The 16,590-nt window shown below is 38.8% G+C and overlaps 1 long non-coding RNA gene and 1 pseudogene across 1 annotated transcript; one reads left to right on the top strand and one right to left on the bottom strand.

The window, feature by feature from the left end:
* Positions 1–5,265: 5,265 nt before the first annotated feature.
* LOC122650030 lies at positions 5,266–6,923 on the top strand. The gene is made up of 2 exons (XR_006331364.1): positions 5,266–5,453; positions 6,833–6,923. It is a non-coding gene; the product is annotated as an uncharacterized LOC122650030 (long non-coding RNA).
* Positions 6,924–11,715: 4,792 nt separating this feature from the next.
* LOC122649738 lies at positions 11,716–15,016 on the bottom strand (annotated as a pseudogene).
* Positions 15,017–16,590: the final 1,574 nt, after the last annotated feature.

The raw sequence follows: 16,590 nt of genomic DNA on the forward strand, positions 1-16,590 counted from the left end.
GTCCATCACATGACCTATGGATTAGGCATTAACCCCATTCCTGTAGATGCACTACACAAGTTCTTGACAGACATAGGCTTTGTGAACATGTCAGCTTGGTTACTTTCTGACTTCACATAATCGATAGCTATCATTCCTTCATCTATGTACTGTCTCACAAGGTTGTGTCTGAGACGTATGTGCCTCCTTTTACCATTGTATATCCGGTTCTTGGCTAGATGTATAGCCGCTTGGTTATCACAATGTAGTGATACCGATGGCGTCGGTTTTTGCCACAATGGAATACCCGCCATTAAATTTCTAAGCCATTCGGCTTCCGTTCCTGCCTTTTCCAAGGCTATGAACTCAGCTTCCATGGTAGAGCCTGTCCCACAAGATTGCTTTGTGGACTTCCATGAGATTGCACCGCCTGCTAGTGTAAACACATATCCACTAGTAGCTAAGGACTCGTTTGTATCCGAAATCCAATTTGCATCACAATACCCTTCCAAAATCGCCGGTTTACCACTATAGTGTAAACTATAGTTTATAGTGCCTTTTATGTACCTTAATAACCTATCAACCGCGCTCCAATGTTCCTTACTCGGATTATGAGTATGTTGACTCAACTTTCCTACCGCAAGGGCAATATTTGGACGCGTACAATTCATTAGATATGTGACCGAACCAATAATTTGAGCATATCTTTTTTGATTCACTGGTTCACCTAGGTTCCTTTTCAAGTGACACCCCATATCAAAAGGTGTTTTAACCGCTGAAACTTCATGGTACCCATACTTTTTAAGTATGTTTTCTGCATAACGGGCTTGGGATAATGAAATATGATTTCCTTGCTTGGTGATTTTGATCCCAAGGATCATATCAGCCTCTCCTAAGTCTTTTGTGTCGAAACTAGACACCAAAAGTTTCTTAGCTTGATTAACCATTTCCAAGTTTGTTCCCATTATGAGCATATCATCTACATATAGTAGTATGAATACACCCCTACCACCATGAAACCTGCTATATAAGCATCTTTCAGCGTCGTTTACAACGAACCCATTTGAAATTAGAACCTTGTCCAATTTTTCATGCCATTGCTTCGGTGCTTGCTTCAATCCATATAAGGATTTTTGAAGTTTGCAAACCTTTCGCTCTTGGCCAATTACAACACAACCTTCTGGTTGCTTTATGTAAATTTTCTCCTCTAAGTCCCCATTAAAAAATGCCGTTTTCACATCCATTTGATGGATGACCAGGTTATATATTGACGTCATTGCCAACATAACCCTTATCGTGGCAATTCTAGACACCGGGGCAAATGTGTCAAAGTAATCAATATTAGGCTTTTGCCTAAAACCTTTGACAACAAGTCTGGCCTTGAAACGATTAAGTGACCCATCACTTTTTAATTTCTTTCAAAATATCCACTTGGTTTCCAAAGTTTTGAACCCGAATGGTAAATCCACCAATTCTCAAGTGTTATTCGCCAAGATTGAATCTAGTTCACTCTTGATTGCCTTTTTCCAAAAGACAGCATCCAGTGATGTAATAGCCTCTTTGTACGTAAGAGGATCCTTGTCTACTAAATAGACAAGCCACTCATCATCTGTATATTTGGGTCTTTTGAGTCGCTTGCTCATCCTAGGCCGACTTTCGTGATCATTACTCAATTCTTGATTGGTAACCCTTTCATTTGACTCCATTTTCCCATTAGTCAATTGACTATCCTTACTTATAGGTAATATAGACTTAAAGGGAAATAAATTTTCAAAAAACTCAACGTCTCTTGATTCTATGATGCTATTTGGTTCAATAACATCATCCATGGCTTTGATCACCATGAACCGGTATGCCGTACTATTTGTAGCATAACCCAAAAACACACAATCACATGTTTTTTGTCCCAATTTTCTTTTCTTGGAATCCGGTAACAACACCTTAGCCAAACAACCCCAAACCCGTAGATGTTTTAGACTTGGTTTTCTACCAAACCATTTCTCAAATGGAACCATACCAGTCTTGCTATGTGGGATTCTATTTGATAGATAACATGCTGATAGCATGGCTTCCCCCCACATATCAAGTGGTACACCTGAACTCAATAACATAGAGTTCATCATCTCTTTAAGAGACCTATTTTTCCTTTCGGCAACCCCATTTGATTCCGGTTGGTAAGGAGCGGTTGTTTCATGGATAATTCCATTTTCCTCACAAAACTTATCAATGTTAAAGTACTCAGCCCCTCTATCAGTTCTAAGTCTTTTAACCTTCTTACCAAGTTGATTTTCAATTTTCATTTTGTAAGATATGAACGCCTTTCCGGCCTCATCCTTTGATTTGAGTAAATATACCATGGTATATCTAGAGTGGTCATCTATGAAAGTTATGACATAGTTGTTTCCTCCCCTAGACTCATATGACTTGTAGTCACATAAGTCACTATGGATTAATTCCAAGAGATTACTCTTCCTATCCATAGTCTTGTGAGGTTTTTTGGTTAACTTTGCCTCTACACAAGTTATGCACTTGTTTACGGGGGATTCCACCTTATCGGTGATCATGCCTAACTTGCATAGTTTGGTGATATATTTCACACTACTATGACCCAACCTACCATGCCACAAATCAAAAAAGTTAGAAGAGACAATCATGTAGGCAGAAGAAGTACTAGTTTTCTCAATTACAATATTTCCAACACTTAGTTCAAACAACCCCTCACTAAGGTATCCCTTCCCCACAAAAATATTGTTTTTAGTGATAACCGCCTTATCACTTTCAAAAGCCAATTTCATTTCTACTTTATTAAGCAAAGAAACTGAAATTAAATTGCGCCTAATATCCGGCACATGAAGAACATTGGTGAAAACCATAGTCTTCCCTGAAGTGAGTTTCAAAGTCACTTTTCCTTTTCCCATAACAGGAGTACTTTGGGAATTCCCCATAAATAACTTTTCATCCTCTGTATTCATGGAATAAGAGAAAAACATCTTCAAATCACCACAAATATGTCTTGTGGCACCGGTATCCAATACCCAATCTTTTGGTTTTTCAACCAAATTTGCTTCCGTGACCATAGCAATAAAGACGTTATCTTCAACTAGGTTCACCTTTTCAGAATTTTTCTTCCTGAACCGACAATCTTTCTTGAAGTGTCCTAGCTTACCACACACAAAACAAATAAGTTTCTTCTTCTTGAAAGAAGGCTCATCATTGTCTTGACGATTCTTCCTTTTCTTGTTTTGTTTGTTGGTCTCTACCAAGTTCGCTGTTAGGTGTCTTTCCCCAAGGTCTTTTTCACCCTTGTCCTTGTGCCGGTTCTTCTCCTCAATTTTGATCCTTACAATCAATTGGTCTAGAGTCAACTCCGTCTTCTTATGTTTCATAGACGCCTTAAAGGCATCCCAAGAAGATGGAAGCTTTTCAATCAAGGCACCGGTCACAAATTCTTCCGGTAGAACCATCTTTTCCTTTGCTAGCTTTCCAACCAAAATTTGAAATTGATCAATTTGGTTTGAGACGGTGTCACTATCTTTCATAGCAAAGCTTAGAAAGTTAGCCACCAAGTACTTCCTTGAACCAGCATCCTCAAGAGAGTACTTTTTTACCAACGCATTCCAAATTGAACATGCATATTCCAAAGAACTATACACATGGTATAGGTCATTTGATAATGCATTCAAAATTTGATTCTTGCACTGGTAATCTGCTTGAATCCAAGCCACCCTTTTGCCCTCCTTTTCAGGATCATTACTTTTTTCCGGCATGGGTTCAGTCAAGGCAAATACCACCCCAATTTGGGCTAATGCAAACAACATCATTTGCCTCCATCGTTTGAAGTTTTGACCTCCAAACTGTTCGATCTTGTCAAATTTAGAGATAATCCTCATCTTACCCAAATCCGGGATAAGCTCCGTCACCGACGGGATAACATTGGTGGGAATTGAGTCAACGGTAGGGAAAAGAGGAATCTCCTTACCATTGCGGCTAACAGGAACTCCTCCTTCTTGGTTGTTGATTGCTCCTTCAATTCTTGTGTTTGAAGGATTTCCTTCATTGGCAGCTCCATCAGCGGTGTTGTTGTTCGAAGCATCACCCTTGTTGCTTACAACTCCAAGATCAGCCATGAGATCTTATAATATCAATTACCTTAAACTTGTTGGGTAATTGTATTACAATTCCTTACAAATAATTGAAACAACACGAATTGCAATACAATAGATTAAGCAGTAGAAACTAGGCTTGACCTTTGGCTGAAATGAGAAGACCAAAGCTTGGATTTGATGTAGAACCACACCCGCAACAACTTGAACAAGCTTGAGGTTGAGTCACACTTGTGGTGCTGCCTTTAAGGTAATTGATGCCTCCTACTGCCAAGGAGTGTTCTGCACCACTACCCCAAGATAAAACAACCTCCAACTAGAAGATGAAGCAGTCCTTCTAGTCCCTTGAAGGAGCCAAGAGCTTCAACACAGCAACCCTCTAACACACTTAGAAGAAGAGAGAGAGAGAGAGAGAGAGAGAGAGAGAGAGAGAGAGAGAGAGAGAGAGAGAGAGAGAGAGAGAATAATACTCTTAGTGATTGCTAAGTATGGGCATGAACATGTATCCAAAGATGTCTCTTACAAAGCAATTGGTTGGGTTTATATAGGCCCAAGACCAATCCTTGCACTCCCTTGGAATTTCCAAGAATAACCATCTACTTATGACCAAATTGAAGAATAAGATTTATGGACATGAATTGGAGGTTAATTCCAAATTCATGGTCATTCCCCACTAAGGGCCATGAATGACCTTAAAATTCATTCATTCTCCACTAAGACCATAAAGGTCCTAAAATCCCATAAAGGGTCATTCTCCACTAAGGACCATAAATGCCTTAATACCCCATAAAGGGAGAGACATCACATATGGCCATGAATTGAGAAATCAATCTCATTCAATATCCTTGACCCACCTTCCCACTCATGATAGTGACCATGAATAGACTTTAGGGTACCCATAGAATGTTACAACCTTTGGAATTACTTCTTTGATCACATGGGTCCCACACCATAACAAAGCAATCAAAATATTTTGAAACTTAAAATAAAATAAAATATATATTAAATATATTTTAAATCTAACAGGTTAGGCTTGACACTAGCATTTTAGGTACCAGAGTTTGTTGTAAATCATCTTCCCTACAGTTAAGCTGTTCTGTCATTTTATCTCATTAAGCACGCTGTTGTAGTTTGAGGCTAGAAGCTCATCTCTTATCTTGAACTTTGCAGGAAATGTAGTGTCAGGAGTATTCATCCTATCAGAACCACAGCTGCAGATATGCTCCCTACAATTCAGAGTAAGAGTAGTTTTATTTGCAAGCATTGCTATTCTCTTTGGTTTGTGGTATAATTTGGGTTTTAATTTTTCTCCTTCCCCTTTCTTGGGTTTAGAAACACGGAGCAGTAGCAAGACAAAGGTTGGAATCAATGGTAAGCTTTCTGACACCTTTGGTTAATTAATATGATCTTATTTGTTGTTTAAGTGGATTGAAAACCTTCCGCCTGTTGTTTTGTTAGCTTTGTTGAATGTGTTTCAAAATTATGTGTTATTAAATGGTTTAGATGTTCTCATTTAATTTGGAAGTAAAAAAGAAAGGGGAGTTTGAAAGGCTTTGTGCTTTTGCTATTGGTGCATCTTGAAGTCAAAACCTTTTTGTCCAGTTAAGAAAAAGGAAATGTGGGAAAGAAACCAGAGCTTCCAAGCCTCTGAATAATGACATCTAGAGAAACAGAGCCTGAGCTCTGTTCTAATTCACAAATCTAAAAAGGTTCACATAGCCTTCACATGCAGAGAACTGGAGTAGTGAGATCCCTTAAATTGTTCCAGTCATGGGGAAACCAATTCTCATTTTTTCTGCTTGCTTTGGGTCACTTAAATCAAGCAGTCAAGGGTTTTGAGTAGGGCTGTAAATGGATAACTGAAAATCCAAATTCGATCCGCATCCGTATCCGTTTAGGGGCATCCGTATTCGATTAGAGATATCCGGAAAAAAATCCGAATACTCCGATAAAAATCCGAATCCGAATACTTAATTATAAAAAATTAAGTAAATAATGATCTTGAGGGTTTTTGAAGATTCAACAGGTTCTAGAATATGAGGAGAAGAGAATCATGATCTAAAACTATGGATTGAGAGTGAATTGTATCCACTAGGGGGAGGAAGGTTCGGGTTACACAAGGCAGAGGTGTAAACGGATGGTCAAAAATCCGAATTCGATCCGCTTCCGAATCCATCCGAATCCGTTTATAGGTATCCGTATTCGACCAGGAAATATCCGAATCCGATTACATCCGATCTGTATCCGAGCCAAATCCGATCCGTTTACAGGCCTAGTTTTGAGTAATAACATCCATTTTGGTTAATTGAATATTACAATTTATTTACTAAAATAAGATTATTTTTATTCATGTAATTTTGTGCATTTAGATAGGAGCAAGTGGTGTTATTATCTTTGCTGAATGGTGCAAATCCATCGAAGGATAACAACTGAATCGAACATCAGTTGAATTGCAGGAATAGCTTAGCTGAATTCCCAGCCCTAATTGTATGAGGCTTTGAAAGTTTTCAAGAGAGAGAAAGAGCAGCAGTTGGATTCTATGATATTTTAATTAAGATAATATTATTCCAAACGTTCCTATATATCAATCAAATTTGATTGGGTATTGCACAACGTTAATGAGTTATTTATAAAGATATAGAATTGTTTCTTTTCTGGATATGGTACTCAAAAAAGAGACATTATTGTTGCCTTAGAGATTTGGATATTTTGTTTTTCTTGAAAGAGTATCATGTTCACCCTCTGTACAGGTTTTAGTCGCATTGGGAGGTTAGTCTTGCATATATCGACAACTAGGGATGACATTGAGGTGGTAGCTGTCAATGATCCCTTTATTGATGCGGAGTACATGGTGAGGAAAAAAATTTCCCCCCCTTTTTCTCTTTGATGATGATTATGGATGCAGGATTTATATATTTTCTTAATTAAGCAACACGGTTATTGAATGTTTTGCATTTCTGAAGGCTTTTCAATTAATTTATGGTTGTCAGTCTTATGCTTTCTTTCACTCCAGGAAAAATTGTGGTCTTGATCTATAGTGTTTAGTGAAAGCCTATGAGGAATTAATCTTCTTCTAGTATTGGTATGACCTTAATTAAGTCATTTGCAGGTTGGTTCTTTCTGTTCGGGGCTTTTGGCTCCCCATGTACACGTAGCCTTTCTTCTATGAATGGGAATGGTGACTCCATAGTCCTTCTATTAATGAGAATGATAGTTTATGCTTTTTCTAGTCCAGTTCCTTATCTTACCAGAAACAAGCCCTTCTTCTATTAATGTGAATGATGACTCCATAGTCCATATCTTGGCTACGGGTGTTAAACGGTACAATTCGGTTAAGAGTGTTAGAGGTAGAAACCAAAACCAGACTGTATATTAAACGGTTCCATGTAATGAAACCAAAACCGAACCATTTATTTAATGGTTATGCAAATCTTAAACGGTTACATAGAAAATGCCGGACCTAACACTTACTCTTATAGAAAAAGGCATAAGCAATTATTTAATATAAACTTATTCTCATAGAAAAAGCATAAGTTATTATTCAATATAAACCTACTGCATCTTTTTGAATTTTGAATGATTGCTTTTAGAAAAAGCATAAACAATTTCATCAATGTGGAGATGGGGCCATAAGGAGATTGAAGATTTGGGAGGATGTTATTTATTTAATATATAAATCAAAATTTAATTCGATTTTAATTGGTTTGAAGCCATTGGTTTAAAAGGTTCAAACCGAACCGTTTAACTAAACGGTCTCATTTCTGAAACCAAAACCAAACCATTTATTAAACTGTTTTGCGGTTTCTTTGTAAGAGGCTCTGTTTGGTTTCGGTAAATGATTTTGGTTTCATTTTGACACCCTTAGTTTGACCATTAGCTTAAAAGGTTCAAACTGAACTTAACTATTTAACTAGACGCTCTCATTTTTTAAACCAAAACCAAACCATTTATTGAACAATTTTGCGGTTTTGGTGTAAACGGCTATGTTTGATTTCGGTAAACGATTTTGGTTTCGTTTTGACACCCTTAGTTTTAACCATTTGAACTGTTTAAACCAATTAAGACAGGTTAAATTTTGATTTATATATTAAATACATAGCACCCTTCTGAATCTTTGAGGTCTTTCCTCCCAACTACCCCACCCCACATTGACGAAATTGCTTATGCTTTATCTAAAACAATCATTCAAATTTCAAAAAGATAGAGTAGGTTTATATTAAATAATTGATAATGCCTTTTTATTTTTATCAGAGCAGGTTTATATTAAATAATTGATAATGCCTTATTTATTTTTATCAGAGTAGGTTTATATTAAATAATTGCTTATGCCTTTTCCTATGAGATTATGTTTATGGCTTAGGCAAATTCCATGGCCATGATGGTTTTGATCATCCTCATCCTCTGGAACTTTGTCTCTCCGATCCTGAAACCACGTGGTTGGTGTTGCACAAGGTCTAATAGAGTCTGCAGAGAGACAAACTAAGCCTAGATCTCTGCTCCTATGATGATGAGCGCTGAGTTCACTCTCATCCACAACCACAATTTTCAGACATCCTTGCATCCGCAAAAACCAGTGATCGTTAGAGAGAATACAAGTGTGTGGATCATTATATTCCTCTAATTTCTCCCACAAAAGCTATATTCTAGTGTTCTTTTTTCTTCCTCTAAAGAGTCTTTCTCTCACTTGCTCAGGTCTTCGTTTGGATATCATTTGTATCTTATGGTTTTATTGTCATCTCAATGCCTTTTTTCTATACATGTTAATATGAGACTGATGTGTCTTTCTTGCTACTTCAATAGAAACATTTATAGCATTTCATACGTGGATTGCGTAACTTCGTCGGCGATGGAACACTCTATTTAGGGCTTGCTGACCTAGAGGGATAACATAGAAACCGTTTAGGAACTGTATTACTGTATAACCATTTATTATACGGTTCGTTTTGGTTTCATTATGTGAAACTGTTTAATAAATGGTTCAGTTTTAGTTTCTGACTTTGGCATCATGAACCGAACTGCATCGGTTAACACCTTTAGTTAAAACCGAACGAACCATGTAACTAAATGGTCTCATTTTTTAAACCAAACCCGAAAAACGGCTCTGTTCAGTCTGGTTTTGAAACCCTTAATCTTGGCTTGGTTTAGCTACCTCTGCAGAAAGCAACTTGAAAGAGAGACAAGAAGAGGGAAAGTGAGAGATGAGTTTGTCGTCCGGGTTCTTCTTCAGTTTCAGATGGGGACTGCTGTCTCCAACGGTTTTGAAGTGTTTTTGTTTCCTTTGTTTTTATGCTTTAATAGCCACAGATGATCACCTTATTGAGTATGAGCAAGGCCAAGCAGAACTGCAGAAGTATAGTTGTCCTCCTCTGTTTTCTCCCAGAAGGGTTGAAGGGCGGAAGGTGATGGAGCAGAAGAGGTAAGATTCAAGGGAACCAGAGGTCCGATTCTTGCTTCTGAAGCTCAACAAATGGCAGGTGCCATTGTCCATGTCCTTCACCCAGACCAGGAGTTGATGCAAACAGATGTTTGTGCAGACAAAACACAAAACCTCTCTCCATGAGTGGAAGAAGTCTAGACACAATCTGGTGATGCAGTATGCTTTACATGTTCTGCAACACAGAAGACTGTTGATGGGCCCTTTGGTGCTGCACAGAATATCATCCCTAGTTCCATTGGGGGCAGCAAAGGTATTACACCCAGGGAAGAAAATAAGAATATTATTGGATAATAAAAGAATTAGAAAAATCCTTGCCTTCTTTGAAAGAATGAGAGAGATGATTTTTCATTGGAATTATAGGCTGTTGGAAATGTTCTTCCAGAACTTAATGGCAGGCTCCCTGGAATGGCCTTCCGTGACCCACCACCAAATGTTTCAGTTGTAGACTTAACTTGCCGATTTGAGAAAGGTTCTTTATATGAGCATCTGAAAGCAGCGATAAAGTATGTTTACCTTCCTTTCTCTGTTTTGGCTAATGGCTAGTTTCAATCCGAACTTTTTCCTGCACATTCACAACTGACAAATCTAAGCACAGACGGGCATCAGAGGGACCATTGAAAGGCATTCTTGGATATACACGGATTGAGATGAAGCTTGTTTCATGGTATGACAATGAAGAATGGGTTTATAGGTATGTGCTCTCTCTCTTGCATTGAGAATGAAATTTTTCACTTGACTTTTTAGCAGTAACCCTAGTGTTTGACCTGATTGAGCACATGGCATTGGTGGCTGCCCAAACCGAATGAGTTGTTTGGGCCACACATGGAAATTTATCCTCTCAAGTGTGGTGCACTGTCCATTGCACCACACAGAATCCAACCGTCCACCCAACACTTGAGAGGATAAAAAGATGCCTCTGCCCATGTTTTTACGGTTGAATTCTTAAGTGTGGTGCATTGGGCAGTGAAAATCCTTCACACATTGTAGGTTCAGGACCTGTTAGGGTTAAATTTATCCTCTCAAGTATGGTGGTCTACCACAGTTAAGAATCCATCCATCCACCCAACACTTGAGAGGATAAAAAGACACCACTGCCCTTGTTTTTACAGTTGAATTCTGAAATATGGTGCATTAATTAATAAGCCAATTTAAAATAAAGGGATTTGACAGCAGAAACATACCAAATTAAAGGCGAAGGCATTCTTAAAAGGTAGCTGGGGAAGTAACTCGGCTAGATGCTTCATAATTCATCTGCGAAGAGATCCGCCAAACCCTCCAAATCGGAAAGAACTACTACTCGTATGGGGGTTCCCCCTAAAACCCCTCAAATTCGAAGTACTACTCGCATGTAGTTTCTTCGAAAATATAACCTGTTGGATTGGATGGCTCTAAAATTAAACAAATAATAATGGACTTGATTTTTGTTGTACTACATGCTTGAGTGAAAATATTTATTTTCATTTAATGCTATATTGTTTTAGAGAGAGAGAGAGAGAGAGAGAGAGAGAATCTTGTTGATGCACATAAGTAGGAATTACCACTGATTAAGGATAGTGGAGGAATGATAACATACCTTATCATAAATAGAAATTATCACTCATTGATTTCTTTTTTTCTTGATCTTGAACTGGTTGATGTCCGAGCTGCCACGTGTCAATATCTCCACTCCGAACTATCACATTGCATACTTTTAGGGAATTGGAGAGGATGGTTTTCGCCTTATTATTAACCCAATATTGTTGAAGGTGCAAACGGATTCTGCCTGCCAAGGTGGGGTATGGTGGTCATTACGTGTCTGCTTGTGTGAGGATGCGTGGCGGCAGGAGGACGCGTGGCGGCAGGAGCACAGGACGGGCAATGTGCAATTGGGGATCCAAATTGAGGTGCAAACAGGAAGAAGTACTCGCATGGGGTTCCGCCAAAAATATAACCTGTTGGATGGCTCTAAAATTAAACAAATAATAGACTTTTGTTGTACTACAAGCTGAGTGAAAATATTTATTTTCATTAAAAAAGATATTGTTTTTGGTGGAGAGAGAGAAAATCTTATTGATGCACATAAATTAATAAAGTAGAACCAACGAACCATGTGTTTTTTTTTTTTTTTGATAAGAGAACACTAGTTTATTGACGATAAAACCATGTTGTAGCTAGATAGCTAAATAGGGACATTAATTGGTGGAGGAATTACATAACTTAACATACCTTATTATTAACCCATTGTTTAAGGCGGTGCAGCTTCTTGTCATCACTCATTGGCTCATCACCATCCCACGCCAACTCCAACGCATGATTGAACCATATTTTTTCTACTTTGATCTCCCTTAGTCTTGGTGTGTTCTCCGGACTCAAACGTATCGGAAGCCTTTTCAAATTGGGACACTTCTTAATAAATAAGCTTTCAAAGAAAGGGAATAATATTGAATCATGGAGGATTGACAACAGTACCCCTTGGCATACACCTGAGAAGTTTGGCAATGAGTCCAATTTAAGAACCCTTAATCGAGGAAGCATTGCTGCCTTACCCTCCTCCTCCTCCTCCTCTTCCTCTTCTTCTCCTTCAATAATATTCTTCATAAATATTTCTTCCAAATCATTGCAATCTTCAATTGAAATTCCTTCCAATTTTGGGAGATTCTGCACCATACGACTCATTTGAAAGATGTGCTTCAAATTGGGACATCCTCTAATAGCTAGGCGCCAAAGATTTGGAAGCACCACCTTACCCTCCTCATTGTCTTCTCCGTCAATAATATTCTTCATAAATATTTTCTCTAAAACCTTGCAAGAATTAATTGAAATTTCTTCTAGTTGTGGGAGACCCTGAGCCATACTCATTTGAAAGATGTACTTCAAATTGGGACATCTAAAAATATGTAGGCTCCTTAGGTTCTCCAGGCTGCTACCCTTTAGAAAAGGTCCATGCCAGATTTTCCTCAAGTTCTCTAACTCAAATAACCGTAATTCTTCCAACCTGTTGAATGCGAGTAGTATAGGAGGGTTGACACCTTCTTCTACCTGATCATCAGCAATCAAAATATGCACCAGATGGACCAGATCCTCGCATCTTTCAATAAAGAGAGATCGCAAGTTGTTTAGACCACTCCTTCCACCACTAAATTCTGGATAGATGTTCTTTGGACCACCACGACATTTAGAGAGGAGTAGGAGCTCTGTTCGTCCCAACAACACCATAGCCCAATTGGAAAGTGGTTTAGGGATTGTTACTCCCACAAAATGCATCTTAGTTGCATAATCGTGGAGGTGTGACAGCCGCCACCTTCCAAAGGTTATTGAAAATTGTGTCAAGTTTTCCCAGCGCGATGGGAAGGCAGAACTACTGTGACATTTACCAAAGTTTGATGAAACCCCTATTCTAAGCATTGTCAAACCAGCCAAGGATGCCACCTCAGACAAACAACAAGTAGTCTTACTACTACTACTACTACTTGTTGTATCTTCTTCTTCAACCTCCCACTCATCAAAGCTATCGAATAGGTCGAGTTCCTCTAAGCGAGATAATCTCGACAGGATTTTTGGGGAAATAACCAACCTAGAGATGTGTGACAAATTCAACGACTTGAGATTTGTCAATCCCCCAATTTGTCGTGGTAAAGTCAATAATTGGTAGGCATTACTTAGGTCGAGTATTTCAAGTTTCTTCATATTCCCAAGAAATGACACATCTAATAAAGACTCGCGTACTATAGGTAGATGTAACACTCGAAGCTCTGTTAACCAGAAGAATGACGATGGTATTGAAACAATATGTGTGTTTCGGAGATCTAGAACTTTGAGTGATGTCATACCCTCAAAACATCCATCAGGGATTTCCATCCCTAGTGCCTCCCAATTATTTCGTAATGATAAGGTAATGAGTTGGGAGCAACCCATCTGTTGGGGGAGCTTCTCGATTTCATTTTGCATCAGGGAGAGTCGCTTGCATTTTATTCTAAGGTTGTTCTTCATATCTGGCCACTCCTTCAGTCCTCTTCCAGCTTTTACCATAAAGCCATGGTCTTCTTGGGATGCAATCCATATGGCCACATCTCGAATAATATCATGCATCCTAACACACTCCTTTCGTTTGTCAACAACATTTATCAACAAGCATGACCCTTTAAGTGTGTCTAACACCGTATGCAAACTATTTCTTGCATCTTTTATGCTTTCAATATCTTCAAATATATCCTCACCCAACACATATGGAAGCAAAGCATCCTCAGAAATAATAGTCTTCAGGAAATAAACAACACAGCAAGAAGCTACGTTTTGTTTCCTCGCTCTCGAGATAGTCATAACTTAATTTTATGGAGGAGAACACTTCTTTTTGCATACCTGGAATTCTGGACGGGATTGACTTCTTCAGTTGAGTAAGTGCATCAAGCCATATGTTTCGGTTCTTATTTTGTAGTGCCTTTCCAAGTGTAACTAGTGCCACTGGCAAACCCCTACATTCTTTAGCAACTTCCCTGGCCACCGCATACAGCTCGGAGGAGGAGTCCACACAATCACCTGCGCTCACTCTAAAAAGCTCCCATGCATCTGCTTCCGATAACACCTTCACTTCAACTTTGTGTTGGGTGTTCATTTGGTCACACACAGTTGAGAATCTTGTCGTGATAATAACACTGCAATCCTCTTTGTCTCCATAGGGAATTCCAACTTTGGTTAATGTCAGTCGTTCCCATAGATCATCCAAGATTATGAGGATTCGTTTCTCTTCTTGAATTCTCCGCCACAAGAGTCTTGCTCTTACTGATTCATCTTCTTCCACCAATTCGTGGTAACCCAAGTTCTCTGCAATAGCATTTTGAATATTCTTCAAAAGAGGGTTTTGAGATACAGTGACCATCACAACCCGATCAAAGAACCTTTTGTTTTTGAGTTCCTTGATCATCGCTTCCATCAAGGTCGTCTTTCCGACGCCGCCCATCCCATAAAGTCCGATGAAGTTGAACTTGTCCTCCAATAATGCCTTTATAATTCCCTTCCTAGCGGAGTCGGTGGACTCAAAAACTCTGAAATTAGGCATTGGCATGATTTCTATGCCAGGAGGAACTGTAGGAGGATTGGACACACAATCAATTTGATGGCCAAATTGATGGCCTTCCGTTTGGAGATTTTTAGCTTCAAGGGTCTTGCCTTTTGCTTCTTTGGCAAGACGAAAATGAGCACCACAGCCCCGGAGACATCCGTTGTTGTTCTGTTGAGTTGCTTCGTTCAACGCCGTCACCTCGCTCTTTGTGTCCTCAACTCTACGTAACCAACTTGTTACCTCTTCTTTGATCACTCGTTCCTGGCCTCGAGCATCGTCCACCAACTGCTGAACACCTGCTCTCAGAGTTTCAAGTCTTTCCATTTGGTTTCTAAGCTCATTCACGTTTCTCCTGTAGTGAACAAGATAACCAAGACCATGCCAACACCGAGGAATCACGGCCTTGAACACTTCAGTAATAGGACCAACAACAATTGACAATACGGCCACAACTGCCATTGCGGTGGTGGTGTGTGATTCAGATAAACACAGAAGAGAGAGAGAGAGAGAGAGAGAGAGAGAGAGAGAGAGAGAGAGAGGTTATGAGAGCACTGAAATCTGAAATTAATGCTGAAACTCATTCACAGTAACCTCCTTGGACGATGATGTAAGTGAGCAATGCTAACTTGGCAAAATCTTTGCAAATTAAAAACCAGAGCAATGGAGTTTAGAGAAAAGTTTTCCTCCACCCACCACCCACGTAAAGGAAACGATATCAGAATCAACTTTCGAAAAAAGCATCACAGCTGGGGTAATGTAAGAGGTAAAAAAAACGACATGGGGAATCAACTTTCGAAAAAAGCTTTACAGCTGGCGGAATGTAAGAGGTAAGTCAAAAAGCTTAGCAAAAGCTTTTGCAAATGTTTTGATCTTTTTAGTTTAGGAGTTTAAAGAGAGAGAAAGAGAGATGTTCCAATAACATCCTAGTAAATGTTTTTAGGGAGCCTGTGTTTGCAATAAGCTAACGGGTGACACCAATGGGGGTGTCGGGATGGAATATTATACAGGAGGAGTAGGGGTTCATTTCAAAGAGAGTAAAGAGAGAAATAGACACATGGATGCTATTTCTTCTTCCATGTGGAAAAAAAAAAGAAGAGAGAATTATAACAATGAAAAGGGTCGGTAAGATCTTTAACACATCCACAAAACATTTTTTCAATGAAAAACACATCCACAAACTTTGAGCTCCAGTAGAGATGCGATATGGGATATACTCAAGGGCCAAGGCCATGTACAGATCGAGGTTAAATCTGAATCAAGATGCTGAAACTACACACAACCAACCTCCTTTGGACAAGAAAAATGAGAAAGCTTAATTAGCAAAAGCTTGCAAATTAAAAAAAACAGAACAATGGATTTTGGAGACATCTAAACTTACTTTATCCCTTGAGGTCGTTGACCGGTACGATTGTGCGGTACGGTTGCTCTCATAGGGGAGGTTGAAATGACCATTCCACCCCCTGACCTAACACACTGCCCGGATAGGGTCCACCCCCTTTAATAGAGGCACTAGGGAACAGTACCAGACAGGGGAACCATAGGTGATAACAATTCATGAGTTGGGGATACGTAATAGGTAAGTGAGAAAGCCTAGCAAACCACACATCAAATTGACATCCAAATTTTTTTCTTCTGGCTCCATCTGTTTAGCTGTAATTTTTTTTGAAAATTTTCACTTCAAATTATTTTAATGTAAAATTTTAAATGTTGAAAAGTGTTCCAATGTTAGTTTTCATTAGAAAATTTTTCAACATTAAAACTTTAACATTTACGAAGTACAATTTACATTGAAACAAACGGAGGCTTTAGGAAGAAAAAAAAAAAAAATAGGGAAAATTACTTGTACACCCCATGTACTACGGTCTGATTGCTTGATACACCCAATTTTTCAAATAATTACTTGACGCCCCATTAAACCTAACGGTGTTAGTCTACTGTGAGTGGTTGGATGGAAAAATCCATTTTACTGTTATCACCTATTAAATTGAAAATAGTGAAGTTAAAATTACCAACTTACCCTTTAACTTCTTCGT

Source organism: Telopea speciosissima, chromosome 2 (assembly GCF_018873765.1).
Source record: "Telopea speciosissima isolate NSW1024214 ecotype Mountain lineage chromosome 2, Tspe_v1, whole genome shotgun sequence".
Taxonomy (NCBI): Eukaryota; Viridiplantae; Streptophyta; class Magnoliopsida; order Proteales; family Proteaceae; genus Telopea; species Telopea speciosissima.